The 27967-nt window shown below is 36.1% G+C and overlaps 1 long non-coding RNA gene across 5 annotated transcripts; it reads right to left on the bottom strand.

The window, feature by feature from the left end:
* Window positions 1-122: 122 nt before the first annotated feature.
* Window positions 123-16798, bottom strand: LOC109136296 (uncharacterized). Of its 5 annotated transcripts, none has more exons than XR_008967827.1 (10): window positions 16255-16798; window positions 11931-12008; window positions 9736-9815; window positions 4114-4705; window positions 3387-3447; window positions 3162-3308; window positions 2065-2147; window positions 1478-1944; window positions 1167-1306; window positions 123-314 (listed from the first exon to the last, which is right to left on the bottom strand). It is a non-coding gene; the product is annotated as an uncharacterized LOC109136296 (long non-coding RNA). The 5 variants fall into 5 exon arrangements; XR_008967825.1 differs by having other exon boundaries at window positions 2065-2151; window positions 3171-3308; XR_008967826.1 differs by having other exon boundaries at window positions 3171-3308.
* Window positions 16799-27967: the final 11169 nt, after the last annotated feature.

Here is a 27967-nt window from a genome sequence, read left to right as displayed (position 1 = left end):
GGAACATATTTGACCACTGCTTACACTGAGATACTGTATTAAGATGTAAAGATCCATTCACTGACGAACTATGGCTCTGATTCGTATTCTAATCCAGAATCGGAAAAAAATTTTTAGGAAGTTAGAAAATAAAAAGATATGCAACATGCAATTGCAAGGGCAGAAGTAATAAAAGTACAAGAGCAATAGCAAGTTTATCTGAAGAAGGGAACATATCAACTCACTTGCTCAAAGTGTACTGGAATGGAACACCAAACATGATCACTAGTCTTCCATAATGTCGATCAAAATCTATACCTTCGGCTACCTTTCCCCTATAATACAAGTGAAGTAAGCAATAAACATGTCAAAATTCAATCATAAAAAAAGTATGTCACTGTAAGCTTCTCCTACCTCTAGATTCTATAACAGGATAAACACTTACTTAAAAGTTGCTGATACAACACCTTAAAAAGCAATTTCAAAGATCAGTTACATTTGTAAAGGGAAAATGTAGGGAAAATGGTGATCTTTACTACCATCAGACATCAGTGTCCATTTTAAAGCAGTATGATGATTAGGTGACGGTTTTCATTATTTAGTTTCAAAGATAGCAAGTCACAAGAAAAAAATTGTCTGAAAAGGTATTCATATAAGAAAATGGGTAAACTATCTAGAGACTATCCAATAAGGAAAGTGGGCAAAATGTTGAGAAACAAAGGTGGTACTCAGGTAATTCAAACAGATAACCGTTTACATTTTCTGTTAAACTATATAGCATGTAAGAGGGTAATATTTAGTATATAAATGGACAACTTTAGGATTCTCGGCAGCCTGTATGAACTAACTATGCAAACTGCAAATTCATGCATGGGTTTGTAACAAAATGTTGGGATTTTCAGGTAATCTTGATGAACTAGCTAATCTATATGAACTTGATATACCTAAAAGCAAATGCAATAGAAAAAAAGGGATTATGAGAAAATTACTATGGTGGTAAGCACTAGATACAACTAAATGTATAACACAAAGGGACAAACACAGACATCTCAGTATAAACACATCCAGTGACCAGTATCAACAGATCAATGCATAAAGCAAACAAGCGGAGTAACGAGATTGCAAATGATAATCAGTATGTAAGAGTGAAAATAATAAGAGCTCATGCACCAATACACCATTTGTACCTTTAGAATTCCAGTTTCATTCCAAGTATAAACAATGGCATCCATATATGAATAACTGACGAAGAAATAGTCTCCCATAGTTTCTTCCAACACCAGGATCACTTCTCATATCATACTTCGTGCTAACTGGAAGTTGATAACTGAAACAAACATATAAACAGATATGTGAAGAGTTAAGAGTAGAAACTTTACATGTTAACCAAAGACAAATATACTGTCAGCAAAATTGAAATATAGGGTCAGATCATCACAAAATGTTCAATCAAAAAGTCAAACAGATGCAAGATGAAGATCCAAGTTAAAGCATTCACCTTCCACGAGTTAGGACCATTGGACATATGCACTCCCTCGTCAAGGACATAGTAAAACTTCGACTGACTACAGGATTAAAATTAAGAAGACGTAGGTACAGATCGATAGGCTCAGAGTTCCAAAGGTAATTACAACTGTCTGGAAACGTTCAAATACAGGCTTTATAGCAAGTGAATACTTGAGAACTCATCTGTATCAGTTATTTCAAGGGTCAACATCAGGGAGTGCAGGCGGTCATAACAGAATTTCAAGGTTTTTTGGTCAAGTCCAGCTTGCGCATGTAGGGATGCTACAAAAGAAACAGGTGACTCCTTTTTAAAATTATCAGTTTGTAACCGGCCTTTGATATATTGCACCAATCTACGCAAAACAGATAAAAAATGCTCTGCTCGGCGAATATTCCCTGCTACCGCCTCTTTTAAGATATCATCAGGCAGAGCCGGGTTGGAAAGCCAAGTATCACCACCTAAAATAAAAAAGTAATAGCAAAAGCGTTAAAAATTTCAATATATTGAAACAAATTGCCACCACCAGAAAAAGGCGACAAACCATCTTCGAGAAAATTGTCTACGAAGTAATGACATACTCGATAAATTTCCCCTTTGAGCCAATCCTTCAACGAGGCGACTGTATTCTGCACGCAATTTTCCTGTATCGGTGGCCTTGAACCTTCCTACCACATCAAATGAGTTAGAAAATCTGTCATCTATTATTCCACATCAAATGAGTCCTATAAAAGCCAAGTAAACCTATAAAAGCCAGTCAGACAATTTTTACTTGGCTTTTCCACTTTCCACTTTCCTCATAAACTATAAAACCAAGTAAACCTATAAAAGCCAGTCAACCTAAGTTATCTTTTCCAACTGACCTTCAAAGTTCAAATACAAGTATGAAAACCCAACAAGGCAACCAAATCAAGATTTCTGCTGCTTTGAGGAAGCAATTTCCAAATACCAGCACAACAGCCTATGCACAAAGAATTTCTTCCATTCATGAGGGTGTATGAAGATGAATTCATTAAGATGAATGCAACTGTAGGCTGTAGCCTAGCTGGTTAGCAGCCAAAAGGGCAAAATCTAAGATCTTCGCTTTTACTTGGAACTTTAAAGACAGATAGGATCCACAATCGATCTCGCAGAACAAGAATACTAAATTAACCAAAGGTCTAAGTAGCATGTCTTGATACAGAAAAAATTGTCCAACATGAACAAGTGCTATATTGGCTTCTATCACAATAAGGAGAACAGATGAGGGTCAAAAAATGTATTTACCACAAAAGGTGAGTACATCAAACACAGAAGTTTTTTTGGCTCCAGCATGAAATTCGATTATGAAGTTTATAAAGTTAAACCTTTATGACAGCTAAAAGAATTGGAAAAAAAATTAACATGTCAGGGGTATCGGAGAAAATGGAGACAAAAGCTCAATTATCAACTCAAATGAAAGGTCGATTCAGTTTATTTAAAACCCTTTTTTGTCCAGTAAGATATTCATAAAACCTATACTATAATGCTACCTGAAATCTAAATCAGATAGATGTTACCAACTACGGAGTATTTATTAGCTGAATAAACTTTAATTTTTCAGCAAGCTAAGTAAGGATGCCAGCCTACTTGCATTAAAACTATACTACGTACAGTAGCAAATAGATTAAAAAAGATTACAATATTGACTTTAGCTTACTTTTTTTACCTTTAGTGATATTGTACTTGTAATGCTCGATTACACACTTGGACTGAATAGCGGGGGAAGAAGTTCTGAAACATCGGGGCCGCGTCGAATCCATCATTAAGGTGCAGCATGTCATCAACCCGCTCCCGCCTGGAATACCTGATTACACAACAGATTAGCAATCTAGCAAATAATAAAAATAGAATAAAATAGCACATATTAAAGGCAATCACATACCGTCGTTTCAAGCGTTGAATAACTGAGGATAATTATGAGCTTAGTGGCAAATGGGAGGATTCTGTACAATGATAAACAATTCATACTTTCAAAAAAAATAGGAGCAAAACCCAGCCATAAAGTTAAATATAATGGGAGGGAAGGAGGAATTATAAATTGACCTGGAGGAATATATATATATATATATATATATATATATACAAGTTGTTAATTTTAGGAGACATAAATAAAACCTAGAATATCATGGGAGAGAAAAAGCAATAACACCGGAGGGAAATGTGATTTTCAAGCAATATAATAGCATATTCTGATAAAATCCCAAATTCATCAATAAAAAGTGGGATTTTTGTTTGAAGATATTATTCAAGGTTTCATGATTGTAGCAAGTCTTCACTAATTGTAGCAATATTTGATTTTAAATATATGTCAACTATAGGATTAGCTAAATATACGTAAATATAGTTATGTATTTTGTAAATTAGGCAAGTCAATATTTTGTTGCTCAGAATCAGGACATGCATGCTATTGTTACTATTCTACAGCATCAGGCGTGAAACATGCTATTGATTTTGTATAAAATATTAGTTACATTTTGCCACATGCTATTTTGCTAATCATATTATCTTACAAGGACATATTTGGAATTTCATGTGGACACCATGGTGCCACATGAATTCCTTTATATTATAGAGATAAAACTAAAATAATACAGTTTAGATTTACTCACCGTCCTGGACGTAGCCGGAAGAGCTGGGCCGAGAAGATGTAAGAAGGATGGATGTGCTGAACAAAAGACACCTCGTCCTGGGAAGGAAAAGCGTAATCCGGGAGAGACTCCGCCACATTGATCCCACCTGGAGCATATATCTCGTATCGAAAAACATTTCGATACTCCGAGACGCTCGGGGTGTAACTGGCTGAAGAAGTGCAGCTGATGAACACATGCGGGGGACCCTGCATGGCCAAAGGGCGAACGCCCCTGCTCACATGATCGGTGAGGCTGAAATACACCTGATCAGTAGTACCCGCATCCTGAGGTCGGGCATGGAATCCATGCAAAAAAATCTCGTCGAAAGCCCGGGTATCCCACCTGAAGATGTGAAGAAAATCATAGCGCAAGGTCCGGTATACAATCTCGGACAGTGGAGGGTGAGGCCAGTCATGATCAGCGTCAACCACAGCAGTGTTGTATATCTCGACGGTCATCGCCACGTACTCAAGCTGGAGCTCGTCAATCGCGATATCCGAACGGGGGTCAAAACAAGAGGCAACTCCTCTCCAGGGGGAATCTAGAGGAATAGGTGGTGGAGCAGCCATGTCTATAACCATTAATACTTAGTTAGTAGCTACATGTATATTCATAAGAAGTTACATATACAGAAGACGCTTTTTGGCTCAATTGGCGACGCTTAAAAGCGTCGAAAAATTTGCTCTCGACACTTCCAAAAAGCGCCGAGCAGAATCAGTCGACATAGACACTTTAAAGTGTCTTAATTCAAGACGCTTTTCGTCAACTACAATTAGTCACGACGCCTTTTAGTGTTGAGAGAAATTGGATGGAAAATTATGCTTATATTTGTCATAAGTTCTTGACAAGGAAAAGCGTCTAGATTTTGTATGGACTAAATAATTAACAAATAATAATATATAATAACACAGTAATATAATATATAGTAATTTATAATATAAAGTCAACAATGGAACTTGAAGATTACATAAAAATACTTCGAACTTTGTATATATTATCATAAATGATAAATCATAAACGTAGTTCATACAATTAAAATCCCTACACACGTTCATTAATAATACTTCATAACTAATATGTTTCTAAAAATATTACAAATTAAAACACACTAAAAATGTAGTTGTAGCCTTACAAAGCTAACTAATACTAAGATCTAGCAAAACAATGATGGTAGCCAATTTGAAACCTCAAGTAGTGTCCTATCTGTTAGACCTTTATTATTATTTTCGAGTACCTTCAAAAGAAGAAAAATAAGACCAAAATTATAATTAGCACATGTAATATATCCAAAGAAATAGGTAACACGAGCAGAAAATAAATTAGACTAGAAACACGAACACTATAAGGTTCATAATTTACAAAAGGTTGTTCAAATTTTTCCTCTAATATAAAAACTTATCCTACCAAATAAAACTGGGAATACTAAAAGCATTGTCACAACCAGTCTCTACCTAGAACTAGAGATCATAATAATCATGTGTGCCCATTACGTAGATATCACCATACATCAAAACTTTCTCAACATAATCATGGTAGAGGCACCCCTGAATCTCTCTCAATCAATTTCATATGCTTACGCTTAATATGCATGTCTAAAACCAACAGGGGAATTATTGAAGCCAAACAAAGCAACACTATAATTTCAACATATTGGCAAATTATAGGGTGTCTTGTCCATTTAATATATGAAAATAATCTGCACACTACCCCTGATTGGATCACATTGTCATATTATCAGTTTAAATTACACTTTTAACATGGCAATAACTCGGACAAAGGAGTAACATATTGAAGATGAGCCTGTGGGAGGCAATTATGGGTCAGATCTCACATGGAAAGCAGTAGCCAGGTATACATAATACATTACGCCTTTTCAACATTGCACTAAATTTGGCATTTATAAATAAATAAATCAGTGTTCTTTTCATCTTCTACACTACCATACTGCCTAAAAGTGCATCCAGCAAAATCTTGTAATTAATTGAGATTTTTAACCAACTGATATTTTCTGACAAAAATCCACATGAACATAATATGAGGCAGTGATCTCTAATTAATAAAACCTAAAATATAACAAAAACCTATTGTAATTCGAAAAAACAGATTGATACTTACAAAATTCATCAAAAAAAACAACAATTGGGGACAAATTACAAAAGGCACACAAGCAGAAGACAATCACTGCAAGAAAAACAAGCATCTACAACGAGATTTCCCGTTGTTGAAACGCCCAATCTTGTCGTAAAAGCCCTTTTACGACGAGAAACGCGCCTGGTCGTCGCTCGTCGTAAAAGGCTTCGTCCTTAAAAAGTTTACAACCAGTTTTTGCTCCTCGTCGTAAATACTTAGCTACTTAGTTGGAGAAAGTGTATAATCTACTTCACTTGGGCTATTTTGATAAGTTCATGGGAGCAGACTAGCTTCTACAGTTAGATGGAGGAGTCTAATTTGAAGTTCCAATCATCTAGTAGCAACAAAGATACTCTCACTCCTCGAACAAATCTGGGATTCTTGATATATATTCTATTAGGCTAATCACTAGAGTGAGTCACAGTTAATCTTTGCTTAATAATGTTCTATCTTTGCGAGAAACTCTCCCTTCTCTCTAGAAAACATTGTTCCATTGGTTTTCTCAGTGTAGCCATGGCAAGAGGGCGAGCTAGGAAGAGTGCCCAAAAAGGGAAAGGGAAGAATAAGGGGTCGTGGGGGAACAATCGGTATTATCGGAATGGCTTAATGTTATACAGAGTAGTGAAAAAGAGATGGGTACTGCAAGAAGGCTTTGTAGAGGATGTGGATCAACAAGAAAACCAAGTGAGTAATTCTTCCAATCTTGTGAAAATTGATTCTGATGACATTCAGGAGGAAGTAGAGTTTTGGTCATCTGTTGTTGTGTGCTTTGTATTGGGGGCTAACCCACCATTGTCAGTGATGGATGGATACTTTAGAAGAGTTTGGGGGAAACTAGGCATTAATAAAATAGCTATGGTGGGCAAAGGCTTATTCATTGTGAGATTTGATTCCTTGGAATCTTGTATTAAGGTGACGACGAGTGGATTCATGTTTTTTCATCAAAAGCCATTGATCACTAAGCTATGGGATCTTTGGTCATCTGCTGTTGTGTGCTTTGTATTGGGGGCTAACCCACCATTGTCAGTGATGGATGGATACTTTAGAAGAGTTTGGGGGAAACTAGGCATTAATAAAATAGCTATGGTGGGCAAAGGCTTATTCATTGTGAGATTTGATTCCTTGGAATCTTGTATTAAGGTGACGACGAGTGGATTCATGTTTTTTCATCAAAAGCCATTGATCACTAAGCTATGGGATCCATATGGATAAAGATGATGTTTCAAATGTGCCTATTTGGATTAAGCTTCCTCAGCTTCCTTTCAAATATTGGGGGGAGAGAAGTTTGTTTAAGATAGCTGGTATGGTGGGTAAAGTTATTAAAATGGATCAAGCAACGAAAGAGAAGGAGAAATTGAACTTTGCAAGAGTTATGGAGGAAATAGGGATTAATGATACTTTGCCTGATAGCATTGTATTCTGTAATGAACATGGGAATAGGATGGAACAAAAAGTTGAATATGAATGGAGGCCCATTCAATGTACTCAGTGCAAAGGCTTTAGGCATGAATTGGAGAATTGCAGGAATAAAGGAGGGAGGAAGATGTGGGTGAAGAAAGGTGAAGTTGTGAAGGATAAAAATGGGTTTCAGCAGATAGGGGTGAGACATAAGAATGTGAGGCAAAAAGAAACGAATATCCCAACCCATAACTCGTTTCATGTGTTAAATGAGGAAGCAGAGACTAGTATGATGGGGAGAAATGAAAGTAGGGAGATGCAGGAAGGAAGGAAACAGTGGGGAAGATGATATGGTGGAGGAATTGGTTGATAAAGGGCAGGGGGTGATAACCCCTAACACTGATGGATAACATCATGGCTTGGAACGTTAGAGGGCTAAATAACAGGAATAAACAAAATGAAGTGAGAAGGTTTATTGAGTCTCACAACATTAAGTTATTTAGTCTTCTAGAAACTAGAGTCAAAATGAAGAATCTAGGGAGTACGTATATGAATGTCTGTAGTGGGTGGTGTTTTCCTCACAACCTGAAGTGTCATGAGAATGGCAGAATTATGATAGGATGGTGTCCTAATGCTTTTACCGTGGATATTAAAATTGTGAATAGCCAGTTTGTCCACTGTTGGGTACAACCAAAGACAGGGGCTATTGGATTTGAGTGCACATTTGTTTATGGTTTTAATGACCAACAAAGTAGGAGTGAATTGTGGTCTGGCTTGAAACAAATCAATAGAAGAATGGTGGGTGCCTGGCTAATCCTAGGAGACTTTAATACTGATGATAGGATTGGTAGTAGTGTAAGAAGAGCTGAGCTTACACCAATGCTGGAGTGCATTACTGAGTGTCAGATCAGTGATGTGAAAGCTACAGGGAGATATTACACTTGGTGTAATAAACAGGATGGAGAGAAAAGAGTTTTTTCTAAAATTGATAGGGTGTTAGCTAACCAAGTGTGGATGGACAGGATAGTGCTGAGGTTCATATTCTTCCTGAGGGTGAATATGACCATACACCTATGCTAGTGTGTGTGTATCCTGATTAGTCTTTTATATTTGATTTCTTCTTCTTTGGTATTGAAGGATGGAAGTTCAGTATCTACCTCAGAAGGGAAATCATCCTCCTCATGCATGTCGCCTAATACTTCCTCCTCCAAATGTGGTTCTTCAAAAGATTGATCTTGAGGTTGAGAAGTGGATGGTGGAATGCTAACACTAAATGCATCATTTAGCAAGCCCCGAATATCGTCTCGACCTACTATCGTTTCTTGGCTACTAAGAGGTCCTTGGGTACTACTTGTTTCATCATTTTTACGGTGAAAGATCCAATTCCTATACTCCTTGTGAAATTAACAAAATATGTCCCTTACATCGCGGTATACCATTTACGCAACTTGCACTTACTACATGGACATCGAGTTTTTCCTTCTATAAGAGTCTCTTTAGCTAGCTCAATGAAATTCATGAACTTTATAAAAAGCCGGATAATCATTTCGTAAATTAATCCAATTCGTATCCATGGCTACACAAAACAATAATACGAAGAATCATAAAAACGAAAAGTTCATGTTAGATTAAATACTATCATAATTTTGAACGTGTGAGCTTATCCCTATTTTTTACCACTATTTATACATTAATTCTAACTCTAATTATATATAAGCTTTTTCATAGGTATGTCTACATTAAAAACAAAGGAAAAAAAATAAGATTAGCTATTCAATGCAAACTGAATCTATCATCCAAGAATGTGTCCCATTATAACTATGAGGGCAACAAAAGTACCATTGTATACTCATGAATATATGATAAACTATCAAGAATTTCACAGAGAGTACAATCAAAGCATACATAGAATAACTATCATAGTATTATGGAATATATGTAATCATGTTCGTAAGAGTACCCACAATAAGACTTATAATTCAACATAGGTAAGCATTTAAGTGCCTAGAATCAAATATTATTATACTACACATGTATATATCATCATATGTTAAGAGTAAAAGATGCACTCACCTGGCACAATCACACAAACACTAAATGCAGATCCAACTATTCTGGGACAATGAAATATAGCACTCGCGAGCAATCAACACCTACCAGCAGTAAAGATAACTTAACATAATGGTACAAAGGAAGATAAAAATCTCAGCAGCAAAAGAAACTAAAACAAAATAATTGTAGGTCTAATCTGAAGTAAACTAATAATTAATGTTCTACCTTTCAACATTTAGATGTCAAGAAAATTTTGTATGCACAATATATGGCCTAAAATTTTGTATACACAATATCTGTAACAAACCAGATCTCCTTCCTTCTCAAACACAGTATACTAACAATTAACAGAACAAATGCAATAAGCACAGAAAATTGTCACAGAATTAGAGATAGATTGATTTAAGAGAACAAGGTTTACAAGATAAGTCAGGGCTTTCGAGAGGCCAAGATCTCTCCTAATTACTCTAGTAATTACTCAATTTCTGGATGCCTTAACCCTTTCCCTCTTCTATTATTTATAGCTCTCCCAAGTCTCCTGATTTCTGCTCCTAAGGACACCTCACCCTCCAGCTCATTCATTCCTGGGACTCCAGAATATTCCCTGCCATACCCTGATTATTCTCTGCTATTTCAGTCGGTTTTGCAGGTGAACGTTGCTCTTCTCTTTCTCCTTGTGGTCCCCTCTTGCCACGTCTACTGTAGGTTATCACTATGGGTGGGCGAGGTGGATTTGTTGCACTATCTCCTCCAGAGACAGACATGTTCTTTTCTTCTAACATTTACAATCACAGCTCATCAAACCAAGACATCTCAAGTAAGATAAAAAAAAAAAGTATAGAAGAAGCGATCTAAACCCTACAGCAGATAAGCACTTATCCTCTTAGATCAAATCACGGACTTGAACCAGGGAGTAGGACCTAAAAGAACACTGGAAAAAGGAGTAGTTATCCATCTTCTATCAACATCACATTATGTGTAACCAGCAATTGATTTTTGAAACTTTACCTATCGAAAAGACAACTTTAGTATTCTCTCCGCTGTACTGTCCATCACATTGTGATATTCAAGAACATTCATCTAGAATATAGAATTTTGCCAAGACATTGCCTAGAAGTAACAAGGGGCATATCATACCATTGTGTGTTTATCCATCAAACCTCCCCCCACCTCACCCCTTAAAAATAACAAGTAAAAAACACACTGTTCTGTTTACCAGAACTTTGTTCCCTTCCTTATGCTGTGACGTCTTTAGCAGTCAACTACTCCAAAATCCAGGTAGTAGTATGAGTAGCTTCCATCTGATAAATCAGTCTCAAAGGTCTGTATATGTTGCTGTAATGCAGATACACCCATACCTCACAAAGGTCAACCTCCTATAATACTTGATGATACTGGTACATCCCTACTCCGTGTGTCCGTCTCTCTCTTTATTTCAGTCAATTAGTATCTGATTTAGTTAAAGTTTCATATTATAAGTTCTTAAGAGGCTTATTGCTCTTCTAACATTTACAATCACAGCTCATCAAACCAAGACATCTCAAGTAAGATAAAAAAAAAGTATAGAAGCCATCCAAACCCTACAGCAGATAAGCACTTATCCTCTATAAGATCAAATCACGGACTTGAACCAGGGAGTAGGACCTAAAAGAACACTGGAAAAAGGAGTAGTTATCCATCTTCTATCAACATCACATTATGTGTAACCAGCAATTGATTTTTGAAACTTTACCTATCGAAAAGACAACTTTAGTATTCTCTCCCGCTGTACTATCCATCACCATTGTGATATTCAAGAACATTCATCTAGAATATAGAATTTTGCCAAGACATGCCCTAGAAGTAACAAGGGGCTTATATGCACTCAAGATCCCTTTGAAACTGACTTAAGTACCCACAAACCTATCCTCTGCCACCCTTCCCCTCTTCAGTAAGATACCCAAGAAACTGACTTAAGTACCCACAAACCTACGGAATTTGAAAAGTAGTGCAAATACAACCTAGAAACAAAAAATAACATAAATTCAGAGAAAGCCCATTGAATTTCAACAAAATTCCCAAGAATTTCACTTAGGTGTTGCGTGGACAAAAGAAGATATGGAAATTAGCGAATTTACAACTTCGTCGGAACTAATTGAATGAGAGTTTGGATTAATTTGGAACTTTTTTCGTTTCATAAACAGCAAACAATGAAGAATTTGCTCAAAATCACTGACCTTGAGTAATTTGCAGAAGAAAATCAACGAGTATGGAGTTTGCGTCAATTAGCAGCTTCAATTTACAGAATTTGTCATCTGTAATTTGCAGAATTTGCGTCAAATAACAGCTTGAATTAACCTTGAATATGAAGAATTTGCTCGTAAACCATTAACCTTGAAGATGAAGATCAATTTGCTCACCCCAATTTAGCAAGTTCAAGAACTAACGCTGCAAACTCTGAGATTACGGTTGAGAATTAGTGTGCTCACACTCGATCGGAGTATTCGATCCACTACTATTAGGTGGTTAGTGGTGGTGACCGCCTAATACGCGCGCGGTTAAGAGAGACAACTTAATTATTTTTTCATCAAAAAGTTTGAAAATAGCGGCGGGGTTTAGGTTGACATCATGTGGTAGGCACGTGGTGATAATTCTCAACGCTTTTCTGTGATGAGAAATATTGCAACACAGAAAAGCGTTGAGAAAAAACGCGATTTATTGATTATATTTAACACTTAAGTAAAGCGTTGAGGCAATTGTGTTGAGAAAGTACTCTATTTCTAGTAGTGTGATATGAGCTTAAAGAAACCCTTTAGGTTCTGTAATTACTGGTGTCAACATGAAGAATTGATGGTGATTGTTAAAATGGAATGGGAGAAGCAGATTTTTGGATGTGCTATGTACAGAGTTGTGCAGAAATTGAAGAACATTAAGCTAGCTCTTAGAAGGATGAAAAATCAGGGATGGACTGATGCATGCTGAGATAGCTGTTAGTAACACTAAAGCTAAGCTGGTGGAAATTCAAGATGCCATGCATGAGAATCCTAGGGATTCTAGTCTCTGTAATGCAGAAAAAGAGGCTCAAAGTCAATACAAACAAGCACAGAAGATGCTTCACACTAAGCTTCAACAGCAAGCTAAACTGAGTTGGCTAAAATGTGGAGATGAAAATTCTAAAGTTTTCTACGAAGCTATCAAAGCTAGGAGAAGACATAATAGAATTCATGCCATACATGACATGACTGGCAAGTGGCTGAATAAAAAAGAGCAAGTAGAGGAAGCTTTTGTCAACTTTTATAAAAGCTTATTTACTGGGGTTGAGCAAAAGAAAGCTATCATGGAAGCTATCATGCAAAAAGGAAAGCTGGTGACTGAAGATCACAATAGGATGCTGCTAGCTGAGTTCACAAAAGAGGATGTCAAGAGAGTGATGTTTAGCATCCCTAATGACAAGGCTCCAGGAATTGATGGCTTCAATAGCTGCTTTTTCAAGCACTGCTGGGAGGTGATATGTGATGAAATCTGTGAAGCTGTGCTAGATTTCTTTAAGACTGGTAAGCTTCTGAAGGTTATTAATGTTACAACCTTAACATTGATACCAAAGGTTAAAGTTCCTGAAAATGTGAGTGAATTTCGTCCTATTGCTTGTTGCTCTATGATTTACAAGTGTATTACCAAGCTGATCAGTGAGAGATTGAATAATATTCTTCCTGAGATTATTTCTAGCAATCAAGAAGCTTTCAATACTGGCAGGAGTATACTCCATAATGTCTTGATTTGTCAAGACTTGGTTAAACACTACAATAGAAGCAATAATAGAGCTGGATGCATGATGAAGATAGCTCTGAAGAAAGCTTATGACTCAGTCAATTGGGAGTTCATATAGCAAATGCTAGAGGGAGTGGGCTTCCCTAGGAAATTCATTGAATTGGTTATGGTATGTGTTAGAACACCTAGGTTTTCCTTTATGCTGAATGGTGTGCCAACTGGTTTCTTCGAAGCTCAAAGGGGTATCAGGCAAGGGGACCCAATGTCTCCCTTGCTTTTTGCTCTATGTATGGATTACCGAGACAGAATACTATCATATGTACAGGACTTGGAAGGTTTCAAATTCCACTCTCAATGCAAAAACTTACATCTCAAGCATCTTTGCTTTGCAGATGATCTTTTAATGTTTTGCCATGGTGATTTCAAATCCATATACATGTTATTACAACGACTCCAACTATTCTCTCACACATCAGGGCTGGAGGTTAACAAGCACAAATCTGAGGTCTACTTTACTGGCATGACTCAGGGGGTCATTCAAAGAGTGACAGAGGTTAGTGGGTTTAAAGTTGGGCAACTTCCTTTTACATACCTTGGAGTGCCAATATCTACATCAAAATTGAAGGCTAAGGACTGCCAAGCCTTAGTTGAGAAGATGATGATAAGAATAAAGATTTGGGGAACTAGACACTTATCATTTGCAGCTAGGTGTCAACTAGTCAATAGTGTGCTCATGAGCATTCACACTTACTGGGGACAGCTCTTCATCATTCCTAAGAGTATCCTGAAAGAGATCAACTCAATCTGTAGATGCTTTCTATGGTCTGGTACCCATAATGATACAAAGCCAGGTGCAGTAGCATGGGGAAAGTTGTGCAGATATAAAAAAGATGGTGGTCTGGGCTTTAGAGACACAAGAATTTGGAATATGGTAGCTCTTAGCAAACTTGTCTGGGGTGTGGCTCAAAAATAAGATAACCTATGGGTGAAGTGGGTGCATGGTGTTTACATTAAAGAGTCAAACTGGGCTAGTTATACATCCCCTAGTCATGCCATGGAAGTATGTGTGTCAAGCTAAAAACCTGATGAATGAGAAGACAAATGGGGTTCAATGGCTTATGAATGGCCAGTTTAGCATTAAACAATACTACCAGCTCTTGATGAGGGGCAACATGCAAGTGGTGTGGGCTAGATATGTCTGGAACAGGTGTACTATACCTAAACATCGACTGATTATGTGGCTAGCTATTCAGGATAGACTGAAAACAAGACAAAGGCCAAAGATAATGAATGTGTGTGTGAATGACCAATGCTTGCTTTGCCAGCAGCATCCTGAAACTATCAATCGCCTGCTGTTTGATTGTAAGTTCAGTGAACTGTGCCTGTCTGAAGTGTTGCATTGGCTAGGTATCCCATGGAGACAAAGGAACCTAATCCAGCTTTGCAGGTGGACTATGAATAGGTATAAAGGTAATAGGACTAGGAAAATGGTCCTACTAGCTGCAACTACAGCTACTGTTTATGTAATATGGAGAAATAGGAATTCTTCCCAGTGGGATCAGGTTGTAATGACAGTTAGCAAGGCTGTGCAGGATATCAAAATGAATGTAAAGCAGAGAATCATTCAGTGCTAAGGTTAAAGATAATGATAGTAGTTGGATTAATGAGTTGTAATGTTGGGCATGTCCAACTTTAGTTGTGTTTGCTGGCTTATCTAGCTAGCTTTAGGTTGTTTTTGTGGATTGAGCTATAAACCTTACTTAATTTCCAAAAAAAAAATGTTCTATCTTTGATTTATTTAGCTTGTCTTCTATTTGTGAGCAAATGACCTTTTTTATATTTGTTTTGCTCCCATGAATTGTTCTTTCTGGATGCATGGTTAATGATGTAGTTAGTCCCAAAGCAAAGGCACGGGACAAAATCATTGCAGGCCAACTATCAATGGAGGAAATTAACATTGGTGAACTTTTTTCTGTTTCATTCTTTCCTTTTCTTTGAAGGAACTTAACATGAAAATCAAATCAATAGAGTTAGCAAATAAAATAAAATGAAGCTTAGTGCACAAGACTGAAGACAGTTTACTAAAGACATCAACATTCAACGGTCTGATTAGTCCCACTCTAAAATTCAGGGATTCTTTGGTTGGTTTGAACTTTGAAGTTTTTCTTGTACCTCTTACTCCCTAATATAAACAAATGGGATTGCTACAGGATTATAAGAGCTAAACAAAGATCTCCTTAAGGTGAAATGTGGGAAGGATAAAAACAATAGTCCAGAGATCATCATTCAATGACGAAATTTGCAACAAAACAAAACGCAAATTTAATGAACCCAAACCCATAAACAAGCAGCAACCCACATAACCCCCATCCTTTATTGTTTAGAATTCTAGCTGAGGATGTCCAAGGCGTGGCTTTCCCACGTCTGGTACCTCCTTAGTGTGGTTCTTCTTTGCTGTAGCTTTGTTTTGCCACCTAGCTGGTTTTCTCTTTTGTATTGTTTTCTTTTCCTTGGCTTTGCCTCCCTTGAATCAAAAAAAAAAATAAACAAGCAGCAACCCAACAATATTGGGAATTCGACCCAAAAATTTTACGCAACAATCTTCTTGATTTAACTATCTTCGATGGAAACTAAACAAATTTAACGAAATGATTCTTCCGTGTTAAGATATATACAATGTCGTGTTACCGGACAACCAGAAACAGAGGGATTTCATAAATTTCAATTGCATAGCCAAAAATCCAAAACATCCACAATTTTGAAAAAAAAAATAATCAATGAGAAATATCAAACCTCTAAACTCGGAAGATGCTGAAATTATCAGATTCTTGGGGCAAATTGGAAGCTTTCGAACTCCTGATGAACCGCAAGTGGCAATTCGGCCCAGAATTTTGATGCTTTTGAAACCTGATGAACCGGAATTCGACAAAAAAATTACGCTCTCGAACTCCTACTGAACCGCAATATGTGATTTCGACCCAGAATATTGAGAATTTGGACTAAAGCTAATTGAATTGTGAGATAAAAACAGAATTTTCATGAAACTTCACCATGCATCAAGATTCGGATTGCTTGAGAAAATCCGAAACCGCCATAGTCAGAGAGATGTGTAATGTTACTGTGCAATGAAATGTATGGAAGACGAAGGGTTTTGCGTGAGTTCTCAAGTTTTTTTAATTAGGTTTTAATAATATTTTAGTCTTCTAAAACTAGTTTTTTTTTTTTTTTTTGGGAAAAAGTCTTCTAAAATTAGTTGGGTGAGTCAAGAATAACGAAATTCAGAATATTTGTGTCATTGTAAATAAAATTTAGAATATTTCCACCCGCGAAAAAAATCCCGCTTTCATTTCGGTGACATTTTAGTTGTTTCTGCGACGAGAATTTGATATCTACGACGAGATTTTAGCCAGGCCGCAACTAATATTTAGCTATAGCGATCAAATGTAGGACCTGGTCGTTGATTGTTACCTTTTACAACGAGAATTCCGTCTGGTCGTAAAAAATGATCGCCAATGCTTGTTTTTCTTGTAGTGGATGGCAAACAAGAACAATTTTATTGAAATTTCAGAGAATTCCGTTATACAACTCAAATTCTCGCAGCTTTGCAATTTGTGAGCGAAATTCGAAGACTTGGAACGAAAAAAAAAAAAAGGAGCAATTGATGAGCGAATTGAGAAATTCGAAGAATTGGAACGAAAAAAAAGGAGAAGAAGGCATACCTGATGAAGAAGACGCTTATGGCGAGCAATTGATGAGCGAATCGAAAAGAAGATGATTATAGGGTTTCGTGAACTACCAGCGCAGTTTCTCTTAGTTAGGGCTAGGCGTGCAATTGCGAATTGTGGTGTTTCGTTGTGAATTGTTGCGAAATTTCTTGCAATTGCGAAATTTCTTGCACAAATCTCGCAACGAAAATTAAGTAATTCTTTCTACAAATTGATTTGATTCTTGATTGTGATAACAATAACGCATGAAGATGTTAATATAAGTGAAACTTCTGTGAATAATTCTTCGCAATTGATTAGTGGAGGTAATTTTGATCCTTATTTTGTTTTTTTTTGTTTTTTTTTTTTGACAACGGGAAAAACAAGTAAAAAAAAGAGGAGATTAGCTTTTCCTTGCCTGTATAGCAAGATTGTGAGCTAACTTCACCTCTGCCCTACTAACTTTGATACAAGAAACAAACATGAAACCGTTAGTTATTCTCCGAATGTCTCTTATGATGTTGTCTATGTTTTTGTTTGTACCGTACTTGCATTTCAACGCCATGATGACCTCTCCACTGTCTGTTTTTATTATGACACCCGCGGTTCTCCAAGCCATATCCGATATCGCTTTCGAAATCGCATAAGCTTCTGCTTGTTCTGCTGAATTGGCGAAGATTTTCGTTGCTGATTCCTCTTTCGGCTCATTATTTAGATTCTTCCATGCGATTGCTGCTTGCCACTTATTTGAACGTACATTTTTCTTCCATGCGCCATCAACCACTATTGTTTGTACGTTGCTTGTATGCTTGTCCCCTATTGTCCAATCTAAGCACCGCAGACCAACATCTTCCAACTTCATTTTCCGCGAACCTGTTAATCCTTTGGTATCTCTTTTCTCTGTTCTAGCTCTGCAGGAGTGGTCTCTAATAATAGCCAATATTCTCTCCGGATTAGTAGATGCCCGTTGCTAACTCTGATAATCCAACATCATCCTTAGTTGCGACTGTTTTTAATGGTGCGAATTTTATTCGCTGGAGCAGAAATGTAAAACGTGCTTTGATAGCTAAAAACAAGGAAGGATTCATCAATGGTGAAATACTAAAACCTGCTGAAAATCATAAAGATTATCCTAAATTGAAACGAGCTTATTATATGGTTGTTAGCTGGATTTTAAGTTCTACGAACACTGAGTTGGCTGATGATTTTGGATATATTACCACTGCTGTGGATTTATGGCGTGAGTTAACTGAAAGGTTTGGACAATCTAATGGTCCATTAATCTTTCAGTTAAAGAAAGAAATTAATAATCTCACTCAAGAAAATATGACTATTGTCACATATTATGGCAAATTAAAGAAGCTGTGGGATGAAATGCAGAACTTGAGATATTTTCCTTCATGTTAATTGTGGTGCTTTGAGCAAGTGTAGTTATTTGTTTTTGAAAAAGATAGCTGAATTTGAAGAAGAAGACAAGATGATGAAATTCTTGTTAGGCTTGAATGGAGGATTTGATAGTACTGTGACTAATGTATTGTCAATGGATCCTCTGCCTAGCATAAATAGAGTTTTCTCTATCACTCAACAGATAGAAAAACAGAAGGAGATGAGTAATCTTGTTGTGGAGAGTAGTGATATGAGTAGTAGTGCAATGGTTGCTCAGTCTTACTGGACAGTTTCCTAAATCTCGTAATGGAATTGGGCAAGGAAGGAAGGATTGGAGAGATTTCAAGAAGGACAAAATGCACAAATTATGTAATCATTGCAAAGGGAAAGGACATACTGCTGATCAATGTTTTAAACTCATTGGTTACCCTTATTGGTACAATTCAATTAAGGCTTCTAAAGGATATCAAGTTAATGGAAGTATCAGGTTAATGGAAGTCATGAAGGAAGGTTTGTTGCTAATGTTCATTCTCCAGCTGATAAAGAAGAAGATAGTCCTCTGGATGATTCAGTTGGTGCAACTGAAATGGTTAATAGTGAAATGCTTAACACTATTTGTCAAGAGGTTATGAAAGCAATAAAAGACAAGCAACAACAAGTTGGTGATGGTAGTGGTGCAACATGTTCTTACGCAAATTTTGCAGGTACAATTTCTTATTCTTTTAATTGTACTGTGAGCAAGATGCAAAATGAATGTGTATGCATTGTAGACTCTGGAGCTTGTGATCACATGACATATGATGAGATCATATTGTCAAACAAAAGAGTTCTTAAGAACATGTACAATGGTTGGTGTCTCTCCAACTAGCTCTCCACACTCTCTCTTCAAGGTACTCTCAAGAACTATGTCTAAAAACACCCAACAACAATAAAACTCTTTAAAGAGCTCTCCATTCAACTTTTTATTGTTTTGTGGTCCCCATATCAATAAATGAACCTCGTTTTATATTATGATTAAAGTTATATAAATAAAGTTATTCATGTAAATTAAATATAATTACAAAAAAAAATCTTTTTCATAATTTATGTAGTGTGTAATTTTTTTTAAAAAAATATTAATTTTGAATGCTAATATTTAATTTCATAAATTAAATAAAGATAATAGATTTTGTGTATGAAATATATCCAATATTAGGCTCATTTTATAAATAAAGAAAAATTATAATTGTTAGAATAGTAATTATTACCATTTTTTTTATTTTTATAAAAAAGATCATTAAATGGTTGTAAGAAGAAAAGAAAACTTAAGTAATTATAATAGCATGTGGGCCCCAAATATTAGAGAGATATCTCTCCTTCAACCCCAAATGTATCTCCCCCAAGAACCACTTTGCAAAGTGTCTCCATGGAGAGACATCCAAGACACTACAAAAAGCCCCGTTGTTGGGTAAGAGGTGGCTCTCCATTTTTTCTCTCCTTGGAGAGCTAGTTGGAGAGCCCCATTGTACATACTCTAATAAACCTACTAAGGTTGGACTGCCTTATAGGACTCAATTACATGTTGGTGTTATGAGAGATGTGGTTTTAAATGATAAATTGGTGTCATCTGATGTATTGTTAGTCAAAGAATTTAGAACAACTTGTTGTCAATTGGTAAGTTGATTAAACAAACTGATATTCAAGTCAAGTTTACTAGAAATGGGTATGTTTTCCAGGACCCTTCTAGTTCTATGCTCATTGGTGCTGGCAAAAAGACACATGGTCTCTACTATTTTGTTCAGAATACAACAGGTGAAGGTAATGTTGATCAGTTTGTGGGTTGCCACACAGTAAAAAAATGTCAATAATGGTGATGATAGTGATGTACATGTTCATAGTTTGCCAAATAAAACAGCTACTAGCATGCTTAAATCTAAGATTGATTCCAAGAATCAACTAGATCTTCTTCATGCTAGATTAGGACACCCTTCAGTGTCAAAAATGATATATGTTAATGCTGAATGGTGTAAGGGTCTTATTGAATATACACTACTACATTAAAAGGCAAAGGCAACGCACAAAAATTGTTGCAATAGGCCCAAAAGTCGTTGCAGTAGACCTATTGCAACGGTTTTGAACCATTGCATTTGGAGGCGTTGCAATAGGCCTAGTGCAACGACTTTTGGGGCCTATTGCAACGGCTACCACAAAGCCGTTGCAATAGATATAAAGAGTCGTTGCGTCATCTATAAGGTCTATTGCAACGCCTCTATATCTATAGCAACGCCATTCGATAGCTATTGCAACGACCCTAATATTCATATTGAGTCCCATTTTGGCTTCTATAGCAACGCCTCTCTATATATTACAACACTATCATATAGCTATTGCAACGCCTTTATGACGAATATTATGCCATTTTAACACCTATTGCACCACCTCCATAGCCAATGCAACTGTAATACTGTAATAGCCTAGTAGTAGATTAATATATATAAAACTATATATTTATAAATTTAATTTGAAATTTTATATCCTAAAGAAAATTTATGCATACATTATTCATGCCGATGGGAAAACTTACAAAATATATATACGTCTATTAACTAATAACTAAACAAAATTCGCAATAGAACTTCTACATACTAAAAGGCTCTAATAAATCACTCTACATCCAAAGTGCTTCCATGCCTTCCAATTAACAAGCAACTAGTTTATTAAACATAGTGTTCCATTTCTTGTTTTGGGACCACCTACAAAATCAAACATATATAATTGAATTAATCAAAAATCAAACATTTCTAATTGATTACCAAACATAGCGTTTAAATAATAGATAGATATATTCATGACATTTCACAAGCTGAGCATCATCAAATAGTTCAACAAAAATTAACTTCCTTAGCGAGAGCAGTAAAGTAAAACTTCACACATCAAAATACTAAGAGGCAATGTTGCCATCAGAAAAAAAAAATGACTTTTGAAACCCTGTAAAGGAAGATGAGCATGCTTTATGCACACACTCTATATCTCTTTGATTAATCAAATCCACATGCCTGTATGATTCAAGCTGAAACGGGAAATCGCATACAATACGAACAAAATAAAAACATACTTTCTCTGTTCCATAATTCTTGCAACATTTAAAATTTCAAAGTCTATAATGCACTCCTTTAATTGATATTTTCAATTATGTATTGGTCAAACTTTTGAAAAGTTGATATTTAGAAGCAACATATTAACATGAATCTAATATGATTTCACATGACTATTTTTTCCTTATATGATAATGAATATTCGTAATGACTGCTGCATGGATTATGGGAAAGAGGAAGTAAAGAAGATAAAAGCTTCAACAACAATTAGTCACATTCAACTATTCAAGTCGATGAACGTTCTTCGAAAAGATTAATCAACAAACAGAGAAGCCACAACACATGAAGCTAACCAGCAAGAAAACAACACAGCAATAACTCAAAAATAGCATCCTCAGAAAACTTCATATGTGAGAGAATACACCAGCATCAGACACTAGTATGAATGTCGTAAGCATATACATACGATACATTACTGACAAAAATTACAATCTAAATCTGTGCAAATTACATAAGACAATCATCAATTACATGTTTTCACTCTCAATCAATGAACGATATGCGTAATAAAACATGATCCAAATGAGCATCAGACTTATCACTTATCATTATATCAAGATATATGCGATCTCAACACAGTTAATCGAGTATAATCATCAACAAACATGCAATACCGATGAATCAAAACTACATAATATTTCATTGAAAAAAAACTGATCTTCAAAAAAAAATACAATAAGATCGAGATATTAGGAGATCAAACCTTTGAGACATTAGCGCGACCAGGATGAAGAACATCAACGACCTAAAATATTTATAAAGAAATCAAACATAATTAGGTTTGCAAAGAGAGAAGATAAATTTAATCGAAAGAGAGAAAAATTAAAAGTTTAGTACCGTTTCAGAGTTCAGACTTCGAAATTGATCACATAAAACTAAATTGATACTTAGCAACTGTCAAATTTTGAGTCGAGTGGTGTAATCAAATTAATTACAAAGATCACCACATCTTAACTAAAATCATACCTCAGTTCACTGGAAACACAAACAAAATCAACTCCAACCAAATTACACTCCATAAACCCTAATCAAGTTGAACAATTCCAACGACAAAACCAAAAACCGAAAATCACAGTGCACGACTTGAAAAAAGCAATCAAATCAAACTCAATATTGAATAAAATTGAAAATCAAGAGGAGGGATAAACCTCAATAAGAGTAGCGAGAGCAGTGCATATCTTGAAGTGCAGATACGAATGAAATTTAGAGTTGAAATCTGCCATAACTTCATTGAAAGAACGTTATTTTGAAGTAAGCAGCGAAAACACCGCCTTCGAATCTTCGACGCTGATCATCGTCCAAGTTGTGGTTCACTGGAAAGTACAGAGGAGAGAGAAAGAGAAGGTAGAGGAGAGAGAAAATGGTTTATTGGTTCAACTTTGAAGAAGGAGAAAGAATCAACGCCACTTTCATTTTCATGGTGTTAAATCTTTTGGATTTTGGTCGAGGGTTCTAAGATATCTAGGTTTTAAGTTGGTGGGTTGTTGTTTTCCGCCATTTTTATACAGGTCTTGAAGTGGCGAATTGGCGATGATAAGCGGGGAACTGAACAAGGATTTTGAAGTTGGAGAAGAGAGAAATTGATTATTTGCTGCATAATCGCCGGTTTGAGAACTTTGTAGCAGAAGTTTATGGAGCAATTAGATAAAGAGGGGTGTGACGGTGTGTTTGAGTTTTGAAATTTCGTAAACAAAAAGTCGGAAATTAATAGACTAAAATTATTTGGGCGCTTACCGTTGCAGTAGCTATTTTAACAAAGTAACTTAAGATTAACAGGGGCATTTTCTCAATCTAATGCAACGGCAATAACTCAGTCGTTGCAGTAGCCCAATCAATTATGTAGTTAGCAATGGTCGTTGCAATAGACCCATCTATTGCAACGGTATTAAAAGAACCGTTGCGTAAGCTATCTTTAAACCATTGCCTTTGATAGAAAATGTAGTAGTGATAATTCTAGTGTTTGCTATCATTCCAAACATCATAAATTTCCTTTCACTATGAATACTAACAGAGCTCTTGAATGTTTTGAGTTGATACATATGGATTTATGGGGAGCTTATAGAGTTAGAAGCTTGGATGGCGCTTCTTATTTTCTTAATCACTTGGACTTATCTTCTACATAATAAGATGCAAGTAGAAAAAGTTGTAGCAGATTTCTTGTCTATGGTGGAAACAGATTAGTAAGAAGGTTAAAAGAATAAGAGCAGATAATGGGACAGAGATTATCAAAGAATCATGTAGACACCTATTTGCTAGCACAAGTATTTTTACATGAAAAAAGTGCTCCATATGTTCCTCAACAGAATGGTAGGGTTGAGAGGAAACATAGGAGTCTTCTTGAAATAGCCATGGCTTTGAGATTTCAAGCAGGACTTCCCAAGAAGTTTTGGGGAGAATGTATTCTTAGTGCAATTCACTTAATCAATAAACTTCTATGTAAAGTCTTGAACTGGCAAACTCCCTTTGAGGTAATGTTTCATTCTCTTCCTGTTTATAATACACTTAGAGTCTTTGGCTCTCTTTGCTTTGCATATAACACTCATGTCAAGAAGGATAAATTTGATTCAAGAACAAGAAGATGCTTGTTCATTGGATATCCTTCTGGATACAAAGCTTTTTAAGCTTTATGATCTTGATACACATACTATTTATGTATCAAGAGATGTTGTTTTCTTTGAAACTATTTTTCCATACAAAATGTCTCATTCTTCTTATAATTCACAATTTGTTCCTTCAGTTTCTCCTGCTACTCAACTGGTTCAATTTGGCTCTGAACATCAGACTGTAAATTCTTGTTCTGATAAGAATTCTCTTCTATCTTCTCCTGCTGTTCATTTTCAGAGTCATCCCCTTTCTCCTCCTGCTCAGACACATCCTAATCTTTCTGCCAATATCACACATAATGTTGTTCCTACTTCTTCTTTTGCTAATAATGATTCACCTTCTACATCTGCTCCTTTCACATAATTCTACTTCTACTATACCACATAGTTAGTCCTAATACTAATTATGAGGTTCATTCTGATGTTGCTCATAGGCAATCTGCCAGAATTATTAAACCTTGTACTGCTTTGCAAGGTTTTGTAGGTGGTTATATACCTCACAGGCATATGTCTATTCCTCCTTCTGTTACATCTAGTGATTCTAGTCCATTCTTTGTGAGTTCATCTCTTGTTGAACCAAAAAATTATAATCAAGCTAAACATGATGAAAACTGGGTTCTTGCCATGAAAAAGGAGATTTCTGCTCTTGAAAACAATGATACATGGGAGCTTACTCATCTTCCTGAGAACAAGAAGGCTATAGGTTCCAAATATGGGTTTACAAAATAAAACTAAATCCAGATGGCTCTATAGAGAGGTATAAAACAAGACTTGTTGCCATTGGGTATCAACAAGTTGAGGGTGAAGATTTTACTAAAACTTTCTCTCCTGTTGCTAAGTTAGCCACTGTGAGAACAGTTATTGCTCTTGCTGCTACGACGGGTTGGCACTTATGTCAACTAGATGTAAACAATGCATTTTTGCATGGTTTTATTGATGAAGAGGTGTACATGCTTCCACTTGCTGGTTATACTAAGGCTGAGGCACGAGAAGTGTGCAGACTTAAAAGGTCTATATATGGGCTAAAACAAGCTTCTCGACAGTGGAACAAGGAGTTGAGCAAATTTCTGAAAACTTTGAATTTTCAACAATCAAAACAAGACTATTCTTTGTTTACTAGAACTCATGAAGGAGAGTTTTTGGTAATCCTAGTCTATGTTAATGATATGTTAGTCTCTGGAACTAATTTGTCTAATTGAAGAAGTGAAGCTTGCATTGAACAAACTTTTACAATACAAGACCTTGGTCAATTAACTTATTTTCTGGGTATTGAAGTGCATAGAAATGTTAATGGTATTTTTCTTGCTCAAAGAAAATACATTAAAGATCTTCTTAATGATGTTGGTATGGTGGATTGTATTGCTGTTTCTGCTCCATTATCTTCTGGTTTAAAGTTGTCTACTGCTGATGGAGAGTTACTTGCTGAACGTGATACATAAAGAAGGCTGGTAGGCAAATTGTTGTATTTGGGAATTACCATACCAAATTTATCATATTTATCATATTGCGTTCAACATCTCAGTCAGTTTGTTCATTCTCCATGAGTGCCACATTTAAGAGTTGTTCTTCATGTTCTTAAATATTTAAACTTTGGACTCTAGTTTATGGTATTCAGCTCATTCTGCTTCTCAAGTCACTGCATATAGTGATGCAGATTGGAGCTCATGTCAGTTTAGCAGTAGGTCCCTTAGTGCATGTGCTGTTTTTCTTGGTTCTAATTTAATTTCTTGAAAGACTAAGAAGCAACAAAGTGTGAGTAAATCATGTGCTGAAGCTGAATATAGAAGTATGTCGGCCACAACTAGTGAGATTGTGTGGATACAAGGTTTACAAGAAGATCTTCAAGTTGCAATCTCTTTACCTCTCACTGACAATACTTCAGCAGAGCATTTGGCTCAAAATCCTATGTTTCATGAGAAGACTAAGCATCTTAAGAGGGATATGCATTATGTGCGTGAACAGGTTGAGTCTGGCTTCATCAAAACTGCCCATGTTTCCAGCAAAAATAAGATTGCAGACCTGCTCACAAAACCTCTTGCTTCATCTCAGCATCAAGTCTTATCTGCCAAGCTTGGACTTATTTCTAATTAAGGTCCAACTTGTAGGGGCAGTATAGGAGTTATATTATATAATTTATTCTTTTGTAATAAAGTTTGTTAGAAGTTAGTTGGAAGTTTGTTATGTTTGAGCTAAGTATATAAGCTGTAGCTTAGCTCATTTTTGGATATTATTACATTCTACCAGTAAATACAATTCTCTTCTCTTTCTCTCTATCCTTCCACAAAACAACCCACAGCCCCACCAGTGCATGTTCGTCGGCATCCAAGTCTAATCCACCCTTCCCACCCACCCAACAACCCACCACACAAAAGCCAAACCCATCTTCTTCCTACGCACCCCTTAACTTTGCAAGTGCAGTATCCCCATCCCAATCCAATCAGAACTTGCAATTAATAATTGCTTTGAGAGCCCAATTAATTACAAGAACACCCATAATTTATCATCACTTTTCTAACATATGCAAAGTTTTAAATAATTACTAAAAATTGATTAAATGCCACATGAAATCGTATATAAATTAAGCGATCAAAAAAAATTTAAGGATATCTTACAATAGAAAGAACAGCGGCATCTGAGTATGGAGGAGGGAGTAGTCGACGCAACACAACACAGAACTCAATGTTTCTAGGTGCTCGGGTTCAAGCCGGCATAGAGTTCCTTCTTATGATTTCATTTTTAGCGTTGACATATATAACATAACACTTGATATTGAATATAGATGAACCAGTGTTTAAAATGGAGGAAGAAAATAGAAATGGTGATACACTATTACAGACTTACAGTATAATATATACTTTCTCTCTCTTATTTCTTTTTCTTAAACGATTTTTGTCTTTTAGTAGTCCTTACCCCCTTTTCCTTTCTTTTTCTTTTCTTTTCTTTTAAAATACTCCGTTTGGAGAACTGTTCGCTTGTGAAATGTGAAATAGAGTTTGTGGCTCCCTAGAAAAAAAGTGAAATGACAAATATGACCCCCTCTCACAATTTTGTTTTGGTTCCCATATAGCCTTACTCTTTTCCTTTCTTTTTTCTTTACAATGTTGCAATTAGGGATAGAGATGGCAATGGGTCTGGAGTCGCCCCAGACTCACTAGGACCCGACCCATTTATACGTGTCAAGGCCTAAATTTTTGAGACCCATTGGGTATGAGTCTGGTCTGGGCCCCTACGAACGAAAAGCGCGTCTGCGTCTGGGTTCACGTATGTCCGCCCCAAACCCACCCCGTAGACCCATCTACAAAATTACTTTAAAAAATAAACATATTGGGTACTTGAAAACCTAATCTTCTCACTCTCTTTCCTCTCTTCTTAGCCATATTTTCCACTCTCATATTCTTTTTGACACTATTTGTTGCATCTCTTTTTAGTACTCTTCCAGGTTCAGCAAACTCTAAAATCTGTATAGATTGGACTTGCAGAAGTCATTTCTTTACCCCACCCTCAAGAAAAATAGAAAATATATAATTGACATGGAGATTATTAAGAGGAGCTAAAGGCGCTTTACTGACAATCTAGTGAGATGAAAGAGAAATACACAGAAGAGATGAACTTTTTACTTGCAAGTGTGCAACTTCCCCCCCTCTAATATAAGTAATCCACTTCTACTGTTATGTTAAGT

The sequence above is a fragment of the Beta vulgaris genome, chromosome 1 (genome assembly GCF_026745355.1).
Source record: "Beta vulgaris subsp. vulgaris cultivar EL10 chromosome 1, EL10.2, whole genome shotgun sequence".
In the NCBI taxonomy this organism is placed as follows: Eukaryota; Viridiplantae; Streptophyta; class Magnoliopsida; order Caryophyllales; family Amaranthaceae; genus Beta; species Beta vulgaris.
This window is presented reverse-complemented; position numbering and strand designations above follow the sequence as displayed.